Source organism: Pseudophryne corroboree, chromosome 1, assembly GCF_028390025.1.
Source record: "Pseudophryne corroboree isolate aPseCor3 chromosome 1, aPseCor3.hap2, whole genome shotgun sequence".
Classification (NCBI taxonomy): Eukaryota; Metazoa; Chordata; class Amphibia; order Anura; family Myobatrachidae; genus Pseudophryne; species Pseudophryne corroboree.
In genome coordinates, this window is record NC_086444.1 from 112462560 (window position 1) to 112478110 (window position 15551).

The window sequence follows — 15551 nt, forward strand, 5'->3', positions numbered from 1 at the left end:
TTTGAGCGGTTCAAACCAATATGATTTTAAGGAATCCCAACACTATGTTGAGATCCCACGGTGCCACTAGAGGCACAAAAAGGGGTGTATATGCAATACTCCCTTGACAATCTGGACTTCAGGAACTGAAGTCAATTCTTTCCGGAAGAAATTCTACAGGGCCGAAAGTTAAAACCTTAAAGAACCCCAATTTTAGGCTCAAAACACTCCTGTTTTCAGGAAGTGTAGAAATCGACCTAGTTGAATTTTCTTCGTGGGGCCTTCCTGGCCTCACCCACGCAACATATTTTCACCACATGTGGTGATGACGTTGTGCGGTCACCTCCTTCCTGGCTTTGACCAGGGTAGGTATGACCTCTTATGGAATGCCTTTTTTTCCTTCAGGATCCGGCATTCAACCGCCATGCCGTCAAACGCAGCCGCGGTAAGTCTTGGAATAGACATGGTACCTGCTGAAGCAAGTCCCTTCTTAGCTCCCCAGGCCCTTAGTCCTCTGTGAGCATCTCTTGAAGTTCCGGGTACCAAGTCCCTCTTGGCCAATCCGGAGTCACGAGTATAGTTCATACTCCTCTATGTCTTATAATTCTCAATACCTTGGTTATGAGAAGCAGAGGAGGGAACACATACACCGACTGTTACACCCACGGTGTTACCAGGACATCCACAGCTATCGCCTGAAGGTCTCATGACCTGGCGCAATACCTGTCCCGTTTTTTGTTCGGGCGGGACGCCATCATTTCCACCTTTGGTCTTTGCCAATGGTTCACAATCATGCGGAAAAACTTCCCTATGAAGTTCCCACTCTCCCGGGTGGAGGTCATGCCTGCTGAGGAAGTCTGCTTCCCAGTCGTCCACTCCCGGAGAGAACACTGCTGACAGTGCTATCACATGATTTTCCGCCTAGCGAAAAATCCTTGCAGTTTTTTCACTGCCCTCCAGCTTCTTGTGCCGCCCTTTCTGTTTACGTGGGCGACTGCCGTGATGTTATCCCACTGGATCAATACCGGCTGACCTTGAAGCAGAGGTCTTGCTAAGTTTAGAGCATTATAATTTTGCTCTTAGCTCCATCTATGTGGAGAGAATTCTCCAGACTTGATCACACTTTCCTGGAAATTTTTTCCCTGTGTGACTGCTCCCCAGCCTCTCAGGCTGGCCTCCGTGGTCACCAGCATCCAATCCTGAATGCTGAATCTGTGGCCCTCTAGAAGATGAGCACTCTGTAATCACCACAGGAGAGACACCCTTGTCCTTGGATATAGGGTTATCCGCTGATGCATCTGAAGATGCGATCCGGACCATTTGTCCAGCAGATCCCACTGAAGAGTTCTTGCGTGAAATCTGCCGAATGGAATTGCTTCGTAATAAGCCATCATTTTTACCAGGACTCTTGTGCAATGATGCACTGACACTTTTCCTGGTTTTAGGAGGATCCCGATTAGCTCGGATAACTCCCTGGCTTTCTCCTCTGGGAGAAACACCTTTTTCTGGACTGTGTCCAGAATCATCCCTAGGAACAGTAGACGTGTCCTCGGAAAAGCTGCGATTTTGGAATATTTAGAATCCACTCGTGCTGTCGTAGAACTATTAAAGATAGTGCTACTCCGACCTCCAACTGTTCTCTGGACCTTGCCCTTATCAGGAAAGCGTCCAAGTTTCTTTTAAGCAGAATCATCATTTCGGCCATTACCTTGGTAAAGACCCGGGGCGCCGTGGACAATCCAAACGGCAGCGTCTGAACTGATAGTGACAGTTCTGTACCGCGAACCTGAGGTACCCTTGGTGAGAAGGGCAAATTTGGACATGTAGGTAAGTGTCCCTGATATCCAGTGACACCATATCGTCCCCTTCTTCCTGGTTCGCTATCACTGCTCTGAGTGACTCCATCTTGATTTGAACGCTTGTATGTAAGTGTTCAAATATTTCAGATCTCACCGAGCCGTTTGGCTTCAGTACCACAATATAGTGTGGAATAATACCCCCTCCCTTGTTGTAGGAGGGGTACTTTGATTATCACCTGCTGGGAATACAGCCTGTGAATTGTTTCCAATACTGCCTCCCTGTCGGAGGTAGACGTTGGTAAAACAGACTTCCGGAACTTGTGAGGAGGAGACGTCTCGAATTTCCAATGTACACCTGGGATACTACATGTAGGATCCAGGAGTCCCCTTGCGAGTGAGCCCACTGCGTGCTGAAACTCTTGAGATGACCCCCTACCGCACCTGAGTCCGCTTGTACTGCCCCAGCGTCATGCTGCGGACTTGGCAGAAGCTGTGAAGGGCTTCTGTTACTGGGAATGGGCTGCTTGCTGCAGTCTTCTTCCCTTTCCTTTACCCCTGGGCAGATATGACTGGCCTTTGCCCGCCTGCCCGTATGGGGACGAAAGGACTGAGACTGAAAAGACTGTGTCCTTTTCTGCTGAGATGTGACTCGGGGTAACAAAAGGTGGATTTTTCAGCTGTTGCCATGGCCACCAGGTCCGATGGACCGCCCCTTTATACGGCAATACTTCCATGTGCCGTCTGGAATCTGCCTCACCTGACCACTGTCGTGTCTTCGTCTGGCAGATATGGACATCACATTTACTCTTGATGCCAGAATGCAAATATCCCTCTGCGCATCACGCATATATAGAAATGCATCCTTAAAATGCTCTATAGACAATAAAATCTTGTCCCTGTCAAGGGTATCAAAATTTTCAGTCAGGAAATCCGACCAAGCCCCCTCAGCGCTGCACATCCAGTCTGAGGCGATTGCTGGTCGTAGTATAACACCAGTATGTGTGTATATACTTCTTAGGCTATTTTTCCAGCTTCCTATCAGCTGGCTCCTTGAGGGCGGCCGTATCTGGAGACGGTAACTCCACTTGTTTTTATAAGCGTGTGAGCGCCTTATCCACCCTAAGGTGTGTTTCCCAACTCGCCCTTACTTCTGGCGGGAAAGGGTATACCGCCCATAACTTTCTATCGGAGGAAACCCACGTATCATCACACACTTCATTTAATTTATCTGATTCAGGCAAAACTACAAGTAGTTTATTCACACCCTACAAAATACCCTTATTTGTGGTACTTGTAGTATCAGAAATATGTAACACCTCCTTCATGCCCTTAACATGTAACGTGTGGCCCTAAAGGAAAATACGTTTGTTTCTTCACCGTCGACACTGGAGTCAGTGTCCGTGAGGTAAATGGGCGTTTTTACAAGCCCCTGACGGTGTCTGAGACGCCTGGACAGGTACTAATTTGTTTGCCAATCGTCTCATGTCGTCAACCGGCTTGCAGCGTGTTGACATGATCACGTACTTCCACAAGTAAGCCATCCATTCCGGTGTCGACTCCCTAGAGAGTGACATCACCATTACAGGCAATTTGCTCCGCCTCCTCACCAACATTTTCCTCATACATGTCGACACACACGTACCGACATACAGCACACACACAGGGAATGCTCTGATAGAGGACAGGACCCACTAGCCCTTTGGGGAGACAGAGGGAGAGTTTGCCAGCACACACCAAAATGCTATAATTATACAGGGACAACCTTTATATAAGTGTTCCTCCCTTATAGCATTTAATATATATTTATATCGCCAAATCAGTGCCCCCCCTCTCTGTTTTAACCCTGTTTCTGTAGTGCAGTGCAGGGGAGAGCATGGGAGCCTTCCCCTCAGCCTTTCTGTGAGGGAAAATGGCGCTGTGTGCTGAGGAGAATAAGCTCCGCCCCTTTATCGGCGGGCTTTTCCTCCCGTTTTTTTAACAACTGGCCTGGGTTAAAATACATACATATAGCCTTAATGGCTATATGTGATGTATTTATTTTGCCAAATAGGTATTTATATTGCTGCCCAGGGCGCCCCCAGCAGCGCCCTGCACCCTCCGTGACCATGTCAGTGAGCCGTGTGACAACAATGGCGCACAGCTGCAGTGCTGTGCGCTACCTTTATGAAGACTGTGAAGTCTTCTGCCGCCTGTTTCCGGACCTCCGTTCTGCCGTCAATCTTCAGCTTCTGTAAGGGGGATCGGCGGCGCGGCTCCGGGACGAACCCCAGGCTGACCTGTGTTCCGACTCCCTCTGGAGCTCAGTGTCCAGTAGCCTAAGATCCCAATCCATCCTGCACGCAGGTGAGTTGGAGATCTCTCCCCTAAGTCCCTCGTTGCAGTGATCCTGTTGCCAGCAGGAATCACTGAGTGAAAAACCTAAAAAAACTTTTCTAAACAGCTCTTTAAGAGAGCCATCCAGATTGCACCCTTCTCGGACGGGCACAAAAAATAAGAATTTACTCACCGGTAATTCTATTTCTCGTAGTCCGTAGTGGATGCTGGGAACTCCGTAAGGACCATGGGGAATAGCGGGCTCCGAAGGAGGCTGGGCACTCTAGAAAGATCTCAGACTACCTGGTGTGCACTGGCTCCTCCCACTATGACCCTCCTCCAAGCCTCAGTTAGGTACTGTGCCCGGACGAGCGTACACAATAAGGAAGGATTTTGAATCCCGGGTAAGACTCATACCAGCCACACCAATCACACCGTACAACTCGTGATATGAAACACAGTTAACAGTATGAAACAATAGAGCCTCTCAACAGATGGCTCAACAATAACCCGATTTAGTTAACCATAACTATGTACAAGTATTGCAGATAAACCGCACTTGGGATGGGCGCCCAGCATCCACTACGGACTACGAGAAATAGAATTACCGGTGAGTAAATTCTTATTTTCTCTAACGTCCTAGTGGATGCTGGGAACTCCGTAAGGACCATGGGGATTATACCAAAGCTCCCAAACGGGCGGGAGAGTGCGGATGACTCTGCAGCACTGAATGAGAGAACTCCAGGTCCTCCTCAGCCAGGGTATCAAATTTGTAGAATTTTTGCAAACGTGTTTGCCCCTGACCAAGTAGCTGCTCGGCAAAATTGTAAAGCCGAGACCTCTCGGGCAGCCGCCCAAGATGAGCCCACCTTCCTTGTGGAATGGGCATTGACAGATTTTGGCTGTGGCAGGCCTGCCACAGTATGTGCAAGCTGAATTGTACTACAAATCCAACGAGCAATAGTCTGCTTAGAAGCAGGAACACCCAGCTTGTTAGGTGCATATAGGATAAACAGCGAGTCAGATTTTCTGACTCTAGCCGTTCTGGAAACATATATTTTCAGTGCCCTGACAACGTCTAGCAACTTGGAGTCCTCCAAGTCCCTAGTAGCCTAGGCACCACAATAGGCTGGTTCAGGTGAAACGCTGACACCACCTTTGGGAGAAACTGGGGACGAGTCCTCAATTCTGCCCTATCCATATGGAAAATCAAATAAGGGCTTTTACAAGACAAAGCCGCCAACTTTGATACTCGCCTGGCAGAAGCCAAGGCCAATAACATAACCACCTTCCACGTGAGATATTTCAGATCCACGGTTTTTAGTGGTTCAAACCAATGTGATTTTAAGAAACTCAACACCACGTTGAGATCCCAAGGTGCCACAGGAGGCACAAACGGGGGCTGACTCTGCAGCACTCCTTTTATAAATGTCTGAACTTCAGGTACTGAAGCTAGTTCTTTTTGAAAGAAAATCGACAGAGCCGAGATCTGTACCTTAATGGAACCCAATTTAAGGCCCATAGTCACTCCTGCTTGCAGGAAATGCAGATATCGACCTAGTTGAAATTCCTCTGTTGGGGCCCTTTCGGCCTCACACCATGCAACATATTTTCGCCATATGCGGTGATAATGAGTTGCTGTAACCTCTTTCCTGGCTTTAGTAAGCGTAGGAATGACTTCCTCCGGAATGCCCTTTTCCTTCAGGATCCGGCGTTCAACCGCCATGCCGACAAACGCAGCCGCGGTAAGTCTTGGAACAGACAGGGCCCCTGCTGCCGCAGGTCCTGTCTGAGTGGCAGAGGCCATGGATCCTCTGATATAAATTCTTGAAGTTCTGGGTACCAAGCTCTTCTTGGCCATCCACGAGTATCGTTCTTACTCCTCGCCTTCTTATTATTCTCAGTACCTTTGGTATGAGAGGCAGAGGGGAGAACACATAAACCGACTGGTACACCCACGGTGTTACCAGAGCGTCCATAGCTATCGCCTGAGGGTCCCTTGACCCGGTGCAATATCTTTTATAGCTTTTTGTTGAGGCGGGACGCCATCATGTCCACCTGTGGCCTTTCCCAATGGTGTACAATCCTATTGGAAGACTTCTGGAGGAAGTCCCCATTCTCCCGGGTGGAGGTCGTGTCTGTTGAGAAGATCTGCTTCCCAGTTGTCCACTCCGGGAATGAACACTGCTGACAGTGCTAACACATGATTTTCCGCCTATCGGAGAATCCTTGTGGCTTCTGCCATCGCCATCCTGCTTCTTGTGCCGCCCTGTTGGTTTACATGGGCGACTGCCGTGATGTTGTCTGATTGGATCAGTACCGGCTGGTTTTGAAGCAGAGGCCTTGCCGGCCTCAGGGCATTGTAAATGGCCCTCAGGTCCAGAATATTTATGTGTAGGGAAATAACCTGACTTGACCAAAGTCCCTGGAAATTTCTTCCCTGTGTGACTGCCTCCCAGCCTCAAAGGCTGGAATCCATGGTCACTAGGACCTAGTCCTGTATGCCGAACCTGCGGCCCTCTTGAAGATGGGCACTCTGCAGCCACCACAGTAGGGATACCCTGGTCCTTGGAGACAGGGTTATCAGCCTATGCATCGGAAGATGCGATCCGGACCACTTGTCCAACAGGTCCCTCTGAAAAGTTCTTGTATGGAACCTGCCTAATGGGATTGCTTCGTAGGAAGCTACCATTTTTCCCAGGACTCGCGTGCAATGATGCACCGCTACCTATTTTGGCTTCAGGAGGTCTCTGACTAGAGATGACAACTCCTTGGCTTTCTCCTCCGGGAGAAACACTATTTCTGGTTTATGTCCAGAACCATCCCCAGGAACAGTAGACGTGTCATAGGAACCAGCTGTGACTTTGGACTGTTTAGAATCCAACCATGCTGTTGTAGCACTTTCCAAAATAGTGCTACCCCGACTACCAACTGCTCCTTGGACCTCGCCCTTATCACGAGATTGTCCAAGTACGGGATAATTACAACTCCCTTTTTTTGAAGGAGTATCAACATTTCGGCCATTACCTTGATAAAACACCCTCGGTGCCATGTACAGTCCAAACGGCAGTGTCTGGACTTGGTAATGGTAATCCTGTACCACAAATCTGAGGTACTCCTGGCGAGGATGGTAAATGGGGACATGCAGGTAAGCATCCTTGATGTCCCAGGATACCATGTAATCCCCCTCATCCAGGCTTGGAATAACCGCCCTGAGCGATTCCATCTTGAACTTGAATTTTTGTGTTCAAGGATTTTAAATATAAAATGGGTCACACCGAACCATGCGGTTTCGGTACCCCAACCCGTGTGGAATAGTAACCCCGTCCTTGTTGAAGTAGGGGCACCTTGAGTATTACCTGCTGGGAATACCGCTTATTAATTGCCTCTAGCACAGCCTCCCTGCCTGAGGGAGTTGTCAGCAAGGCATATTTTAGGAAACGGCTGGGGGGAGACATCTCGAATTTCAGCTTGTACCCCTGAAATACTACTTGAAAGAAACAGGGATCCACCTGTGAGCGAGCCCACTAATTGCTGAAATTTTTGAGACGGCCCCCCACCGTACCTGGCTACACCTGTGGAGCACCCGCGTCATGGTGTGGCCTCACAGGAGGCGGGGGAAGAATCTTGATTCTGGGAACAGGCTGACTGGTGCAGCTTTTTTCCCTCTACCCTTGTCTCTGTACAGAAAGGAAGCGCCATTTGACCCGCTTGCTTTTCTGAAGCCGAAAGGACTGTACCTTTGTCTGTGAGGAAACCTGAGGTAAAATTATTTCTTCCCAGCAGTTGCTGTGGATACGAGGTCCCAGAGACCATCCCCAAATAATTCCTCACCCTTATAAGGCTCTCTATGCGCTTTTTAAGTCAGCATCACCTGTCCAGTGACAGGTCTCTAATACCCTCCTGACAGAAAGGACATTACATTTATTTTGGATGCCAGCCGGCAAAATATCCCTCTGTGCATCCCCCATATATAAGACGACGTCTTTAATATGTTTTTATGTTTTCCAACTAGTATCCCTGTTTGACAGGGTCACCGACCACGCTGCAGCAGCACTATCTGCAGGTCTCAGTCTAGTACCTGAGTGTGTAAATACAGACTTCAGGATAGCCTCCTGTTTTTTATCAACAGGTACCTATTAAAGTGGCCGTATCCTAAGACGGCAGTGCCACCTTTTTTGACAAACGTGTGAGCGCCTTATCCACCCTAGGGGATATCTCCCAGCGTAACTTATCCACCTGGCGGGAAAGGGTACGCCATCAGTAACTTTTTATAAATTACCAGTTTCTTAACGGGGGAACCCACGCTTTCACACACTTCATTTATTCATCTGATGGGGGAACAAAACACTGCCTGTTTTTTCTCCCCAAACCTAAAACCCATTTTTAGAGGTGCTTGGGTTAAAGTCAGAAATGTATAACACATTTTTTATTGCCGGGATCACGTCACGGATGTTCCTAGTGGATTGTGTATATGTCTCCACCTTGTCGACACTGGAGTCAGACTCCGTGTCGACATCTGTGTCTGCCATCTGAGAGAGCGGGCGTTTTTGAGCCCCTGATGGCCTTTGAGACGCCTGGGCAAGCGCGGGCTGCGAAGCCGGCTGTCCCACAGCTGCTACGTCATCCACCCTTTTATGTAAGGAGTTGACACTGTCGGTTAATACCTTTCACCTATCCATCCACTCTGGTGTCGGCCCCACAGGGGGCGACATCACATATATCGGCCTCTGTTCTGTCACCATATAAGCCTCCTCATTCAACATGTCGACACAGCCGTACCGACACACCGCAGACACACAGGGAATGCTCTAAACGAGGACAGGACCCACAAAAGCCCTTTGGGGGGACAGAGTAAGAGTATGCCAGCACACACCAGAGCGCTATATATATACAGGGACTAACTGAGTTATGTCCCTAATAGCTTTTATATAATATACTGTATACAGTGCCAATTTTAATGCCCCCCCTCTCTTTTCCCTCTTACTGTACTGTAGAATTGCAGGGAAGAGCCAGGGAGCTTCCCTCCAGCCGAGCTGTGAGGGAAAAATGGCGCCAGTGTGCTGAGGAGATAGGCTCCGCCCCTTTTTCGCGGCCTATTCTCCCGTTTTTTATGGAATTCTGGCAGGGGTATTTACCTCATATATAGCCCCTGGGGCCATATATTGAGGTATTTTAGCCAGCCAAGGTGTTTTTATTGCTGCCTCAGGGCGCCCCCCCCCCAGCGCCCTGCACCCTCAGTGACCGGAGTGTGAAGTGTGTGAGAGGAGCAATGGCGCACAGCTGCAGTGCTGTGCGCTACCTTGGTGAAGACAGAGTCTTCATGCCGCCGATTTTCCGGACCATCTTCTTGCTTCTGGCTCTGTAAGGGGGACGGCGGCGCGGCTCCGGGACCGAACATCAAGGCTGGGCCTGCGGTCGATCCCTCTGGAGCTAATGGTGTCCAGTAGCCTAAGAAGCCCAATCCGGCTGCAAGCAGGCGAGTTCGCTTCTTCTCCCCTTAGTCCCTCGCTGCAGTGAGCCTGTTGCCAGCAGGTCTCACTGAAAATAACAAATTCTAAGACTATAACTTTCTAAGAGCTCAGGAGAGCCCCTAGTGTGCATCCAACCTCGGCCGGGCACGAAATCTAACTGAGGCTTGGAGGAGGGTCATAGTGGGAGGAGCCAGTGCACACCAGGTAGTCTGAGATCTTTCTAGAGTGCCCAGCCTCCTTCGGAGCCCGCTATTCCCCATGGTCCTTACGGAGTTCCCAGCATCCACTAGGACGTTAGAGAAACCTAACTGAGGCTTGGAGGAGGGTCATAGGGGGAGGAGCCAGTACGCACCATGTGACCTAAAAGCTTTTTTAGATGTGCCCTGTCTCCTGCGGAGCCCGCTAATCCCCATGGTCCTGACGGAGTCCCCAGCATCCACTAGGACGTTAGAGAAAAAAGGGTAATACTAATACTATAGGTACACTAGAGTTATAATACAGGTGCACTAAATTATGATACCGTGTACATTTCTGAGAAGAAACGGACAGTATATTACACATTACACCCAGCATATAATACATTATATTATACACAGCCCCCCTCCCCATATTGTACCCAGTACCACTTAACATTACATTATACACAGCCCCAGTCAGTGCCTTAACTAGACATTTTTTTAGCACTGTGTGCAAGAAACAGCATCGGTGCCCCCCTATAAAAAACTGGGCAAGTGTGTGCCGTAGGCGCGTGCGCGCCAAAAGTTTAGGGGCGTGGCTTCATGGGGAATGGCGTGGCCACAGAGCTCCCTTTTGCAGATTACGGCAGGCAGAACTCCATTTTACACATTACACAGGCAAAGTCCCCTTTTTTTACAGTGTGGCAGGCCAGTCCCCCCCTTTTTTTTTTTTTTTTTTACACATTATGGTAGGCAGGCCACCTTATTTACACATTACGGCAGGCGGGAAAGGAGAGAGAGAGAGAGATGAGAGAGAGAGAGAGAGAGAGAGAGGAGAGAGATGAGAGAGAGAGAGAGAGAGAGGAGAGAAGAGAGAGAGAGAGAGAGAGAGAGAGAGAGAGAGAGAGAGAGAGAGAGAGAGAGAGACTCACCTTTGACAAGCCGGCATGCCTCTCCTCTTCCCGCCCATACGCTGCACTCTTCACAGCACAGGGCATTGGGGGTGGGCTGGGAGAGACGTCAATCTCTCCCGGCACATAGGAAGGGAGTGGAGGAGGAGCTGCAGCACTGCCTGGCTACCTAGGTGAGAGTAGCGGTGATGGCGGGGGGAGGAGGGCCGGACCCCACAGTGCGACGGAGCGGCCAGGTGGGTGTTGCCGGTGGTCCTGTGCCTCCAGTGGCACACACCTTGTTACGGCCCTGGCCCCAGTTCCCCATATTACAGCCAGTACAGACAGACCCATATTACATTATACAAAGCCCCAGTCCCTCATATTACAGCCAGTACACAAGTACCATCAGGGACGTGCAGTCAGGGGAGGCAGGTACTCATTTTACCCTAATACAAACTGTTTTTAAATGTGTTTCGGGAGGCACCGTTCTCGGTGCCTCCCGCCATCACTGAGAAAGGTCCGAAAGCGGGGGGGGGGGGCAAGCACCGGGCAGTGAAAGCCCATTGAAAAAAAGACCTATAAGCGGCACCTACTAGCAGTGCCGCTTTGACAGGGGGCGTGCTTTCAGCTCATATGATAGCACGCCCCTGTCACTGAAGATAGGATTGGGCAGCTGGAGGGCCGGCCCTATCTTTAACCCTGGACCTGGTATGAGGCTAAGGTGCACCACATTTAGGAGGGGTGCTGCAGCGCTGCCCGACATACCCTGCCACGGTGAGTGTCTATTGGTGTCCCCGCAGAAGACGGCGCGCACAGACCCCTGTGTTCCCCCTGGTGTCTCCTTGTACCACGCTGCCGGAGCCTGTGTGTTCTCCTTCCACATGGTGTCCCCACTTCCAGCGCACACAGTCCCCTGCTGCCGCCGTTGCCCAGCCCCCCCCCCCCCCCCCCCGTGTGTCCACGCAGGCTATTTTTTTTTTTCAGAGACGGAGACAACCTCGTCTCCGTCTCTATACCAGCTGCGCACACCACGTCCCATTGCTGCTGCCCGGCGGTTGAGCTGTTAGCGCATCCGCGACAGATCGCCTTCATATCCATACCACCTAACGCGGAGCGCAGGCAGCTGAAGCGCCAGTGGCCGGGCAGCACCGCGAGCACACTATGACAGCCCTAAATGTGAGGAAGAGGAGGAGGTTCTGCGCCGCCAACCCCCCAGTCATGGAGGAGATCCTGACCTGCAGCAGCAAACTGCATGTGAAGTATGGGGGAAAGGAAGGGGGCAGGGGGATGCGTGTGTATTGCCCTGTCTGTTTTTATAACGTGTGTGTGTGTGTGTGTACTTTGTGTGTATGTATGCCCTATAAATATATATTTTTGTGTGTAATATATATATATATATATATATATATATATATATATATATATATATATATATATATATATATATATATATATATATATATACCAACGACGGCTCTCTGGGGTGGATTAAGACTCCTCTCCCCTCTGCTTTAAGAACAGGCGCACTCCTCGGATTTTCCTTTTTCCTTGCTCCTCATTCCTATGGCCTTCACTCCCCCCCCCCCCCCCCCCCCCTTTCCTTTCTCTTTTCTAAGTAGAACGGCACTTAGCCCCCCAGTAAATGGTGGGACCATACATATAGGTCCAGCCCCCCCTAGAATAGGGGGCCTCATAGTCCTGCATGCACGGGTAGTACCCGGGCCTCAGAGGCCCTGTATATATTACCACAAAATACTAACACAACAATATAAATATAAAAATATAAATATATACAGTAAGTTTAAGCCAGCATGCCTTAGTCCTGTACAAAGTGGGATGATAAAGTATAGTATTCAGGCCTAGTGTCTGTATGGTATGCCAGCATGCCTAAATCAATCTCGTGTAGGGACACCCAACAGAATGTGTATCAGCCAGTAGTGCATTCTCTCTGGCAGCGTTTCCCAGCAATGTTTTTATTATGTATGTTTTTTATATTAGCACTGCGCTACAGTCACTTTATGTCTGTATTTCACCCATGTTCATCATTCACGGAGCGTAATAGCCCCTGGTGTTTGTACTATGTGTCACTTTTCATTCATTCTATTTTCCGGCCTTCCGTGTCCTTAGCAACGGTGTCCTAGGCAACGGACGGCTGGCGGCAGCGGGGCGAATGGGAGAGGATGCAGAGCGTGACGTAGTCACGTAGACCGCACCCCCCGGAAACACCGCAGCCCGCGGCTCCCGCCCCAGGAAGACGCCAGCAGGGAAGAGAGGGTGGTCTTATCCACATACTTTAAAAAGGTAAGACTTGCTTATGTGAGTTTGGTTGCTGTTTTTCACTATTTTTCACAGCATAGCACCTTGAAAAAAAATGCCTGTGAGGCGTTGAAACGTTGGTGTTTCACTATGCCTGTCACTGTTATTTTGTTTTTGATGTGATTTAATACACGCCTTGCATGGCTGAATAAATCCGAGGAGTGCCGCCTGGTTCTTAAAGCAGAGGGGAGAGGAGTTGTAATCCACCCCAGAGAGCCGTCGTTGGTATATCAGTAGTGGAGGAGGGCACCCCGGTGGTTGTCACATGACAGTGAGTGCCATTATAAAGCATGTGATTATATATATATATATATATATATATATATATATATATATATATATATATTTTATATTATTATTTTTGTATGAGTATTTTTTTTTTGTATACAGTATATAGTACAAGAAAAAGGCTGGCACACCAATAATATAGCAAAATTTCCATGGTGCCCTCCCAGGAAACATGCCCATATTATACCAGATGCAAATGGCGGCACTCAATGTTCATATATTAGTAAAGAATTACACAACTCACGAGAATTCTTGATAAAGGTGGAAACACCAAAACTTTGAGCAAAGAAGGACTTGGGGTCACGTGATTCTTTGCTATATAGATCACTGAGTGCTGCCATGTGCATCTGATATATAATATGTGTATATACTATAGATAAGATAGATATTTATATATTGCCCCTGTGCCTGGCAGCGTGAGAAACGCCGTCAGTGAGGTGAGGGGGTGGCGGGACATGTCTGCAGCCACAGTGACCCATGCTGAGTCTGCCCGGCTGACGGGACCTTCAGGGGCGAATTTAAGGGTCAGGCCGCCCCTAGGCACGATATTATTGGACAGTCACAGAGCTGTGAAAACGGTGGGAGACAGCGGGAGGGATCTGAAAGGATCCCTCACCTGCACAAGCTGCCGCATCAGTGATGGCGGCAGTAACTGGCAATGGCTTCGGGGTGGTAGCGGGCATCTGCACAGGGGTGGCAGCGGGCATCAGCACGGCAGCTGTATGGGTCATCGGCGGGACTCTGCAAACATTATGGCTGCAGTGCCTCACCAGCTACTGACCTCACCGCACGCCACTGAGTACCATATTACATTACATTATACATAGCCCCAGTCCCTCATATTACAGCCAGTACACAAGTACCATATTACATTACATTATACATAGCCCCAGTCCCTCATATTACAGCCAGTACACCCGGACCCATATTACATAAAATTATATACAGCCTACACAGTCCCCACAATATTACACCGAGTAGCACATTACATTTCACACAGCCCTCCTCCCCCATATCACAGATAGTACACAGCCAGCACCATATTACATTATATTATATACAGCACAATCCCCCCCCCCCCCCCCCCCCCATATTACACCTGGTAGCACGTTACATATCACACAGTCCCCCTCCCCCTTATTACAGAAAGTATCATATAACATTACATAATGCACAGTACACACACCCCTCCCCTGACCACTTTATACACATCCCCCCTTTCTCATAAAACCCCCAGCACATACAGCACCCACCTGGCTATTGCTGCTACGTCCTGTGAAGAGCAGCATCCGGGGCCGGGACAGTGTGGTGGGGGAGGCAGCAGCACTGGGCAGGAAGAGGTCAGACGGGCTGTGTATTACACGCAGCCCTGTGAGTGAGGTGGGCGGGGCCAGCAGCAGTGAAGCAGAGCACTGGCTGTCAGTAGACCAGCTGCTCTGCTGATCATTCTCCTGCCTCCGCTCAGGATACCGGCTCTGTGTGCACAGCAGGAGGCAGGACGGCGACCACGGCTCTGACCTCTTACGTGCAGGCCCCGCCCCCCGCATTTCCGGACTCGTGCATGCACAGTCTGGATTTACAGGGTTCTAATTAAAAAAACGGGAGGGCAGACAAGGGTTGCGGGGCAGCGGGAGGCTCATTGAAAAATCGGGAGCCAAGTCTGCTGTACTTAGACTATTTTTAGGTAAAAATATTATAGTTGTTTTTTTTTTTAAGTTAGAAATATTTTTTTTGTTTATTTATTGTAAATGTGTTTTAAATGTGTACTTCTAATTGTTTTCATACTTTGACATATAAAACTCACCGGAATAAAAAAACACCTTTATTTTTTGGAGAGTTTTTAGACATGTTTTACAGCATGTGAGAGATTCAAATGCTCACCCTATTACATTGAGCGAGTTATATGTCCAAAATGGGAAAACATCTGAATGAGAGTTAAAATTGTGAGATATTTTTTAGACCAAAAATCATGCGAGTTTGCACGTACCTGGATTAGTGATGAGCGGGTTCGGTTCCTTGGAAACCGAACCCCCCCGAACTTCACCCATTTTACACGGGTCCGAGGCATACTCGGATTCTCCCGTATGGCTCGGTTAATCCGAGCGAGCCCGAACGTCATCATCCCGCTGTCGGATTCTCGCGAGATTCGGATTCTATATAAGGAGCCGCGCGTCGCCGCCATTTTCACTCGTGCATTGGAAATGTTAGGGAGAGGACGTGGCTGGCGTCCTCTCCGTTTGTGCTTATTGCTTAATTGTGGGGACTGGGGAGCAGCTGTATAATATAGGAGGAGTACAGTGCAGAGTTTTGCTG

General features: G+C 49.2%; 1 long non-coding RNA gene across 2 annotated transcripts in view; it reads right to left on the reverse strand.

Annotated features, from left to right (window-relative positions):
* LOC135056608 (uncharacterized) overlaps positions 1-14752 on the reverse strand; it is a 150244-nt gene extending 135492 nt beyond the window's left edge. For both annotated transcript variants that reach the window (XR_010244026.1, XR_010244025.1), the window contains exon 1: positions 14492-14752. This is a non-coding gene — a long non-coding RNA (uncharacterized LOC135056608). The remainder of the gene's footprint in view (positions 1-14491) is intronic.
* Positions 14753-15551: the final 799 nt, after the last annotated feature.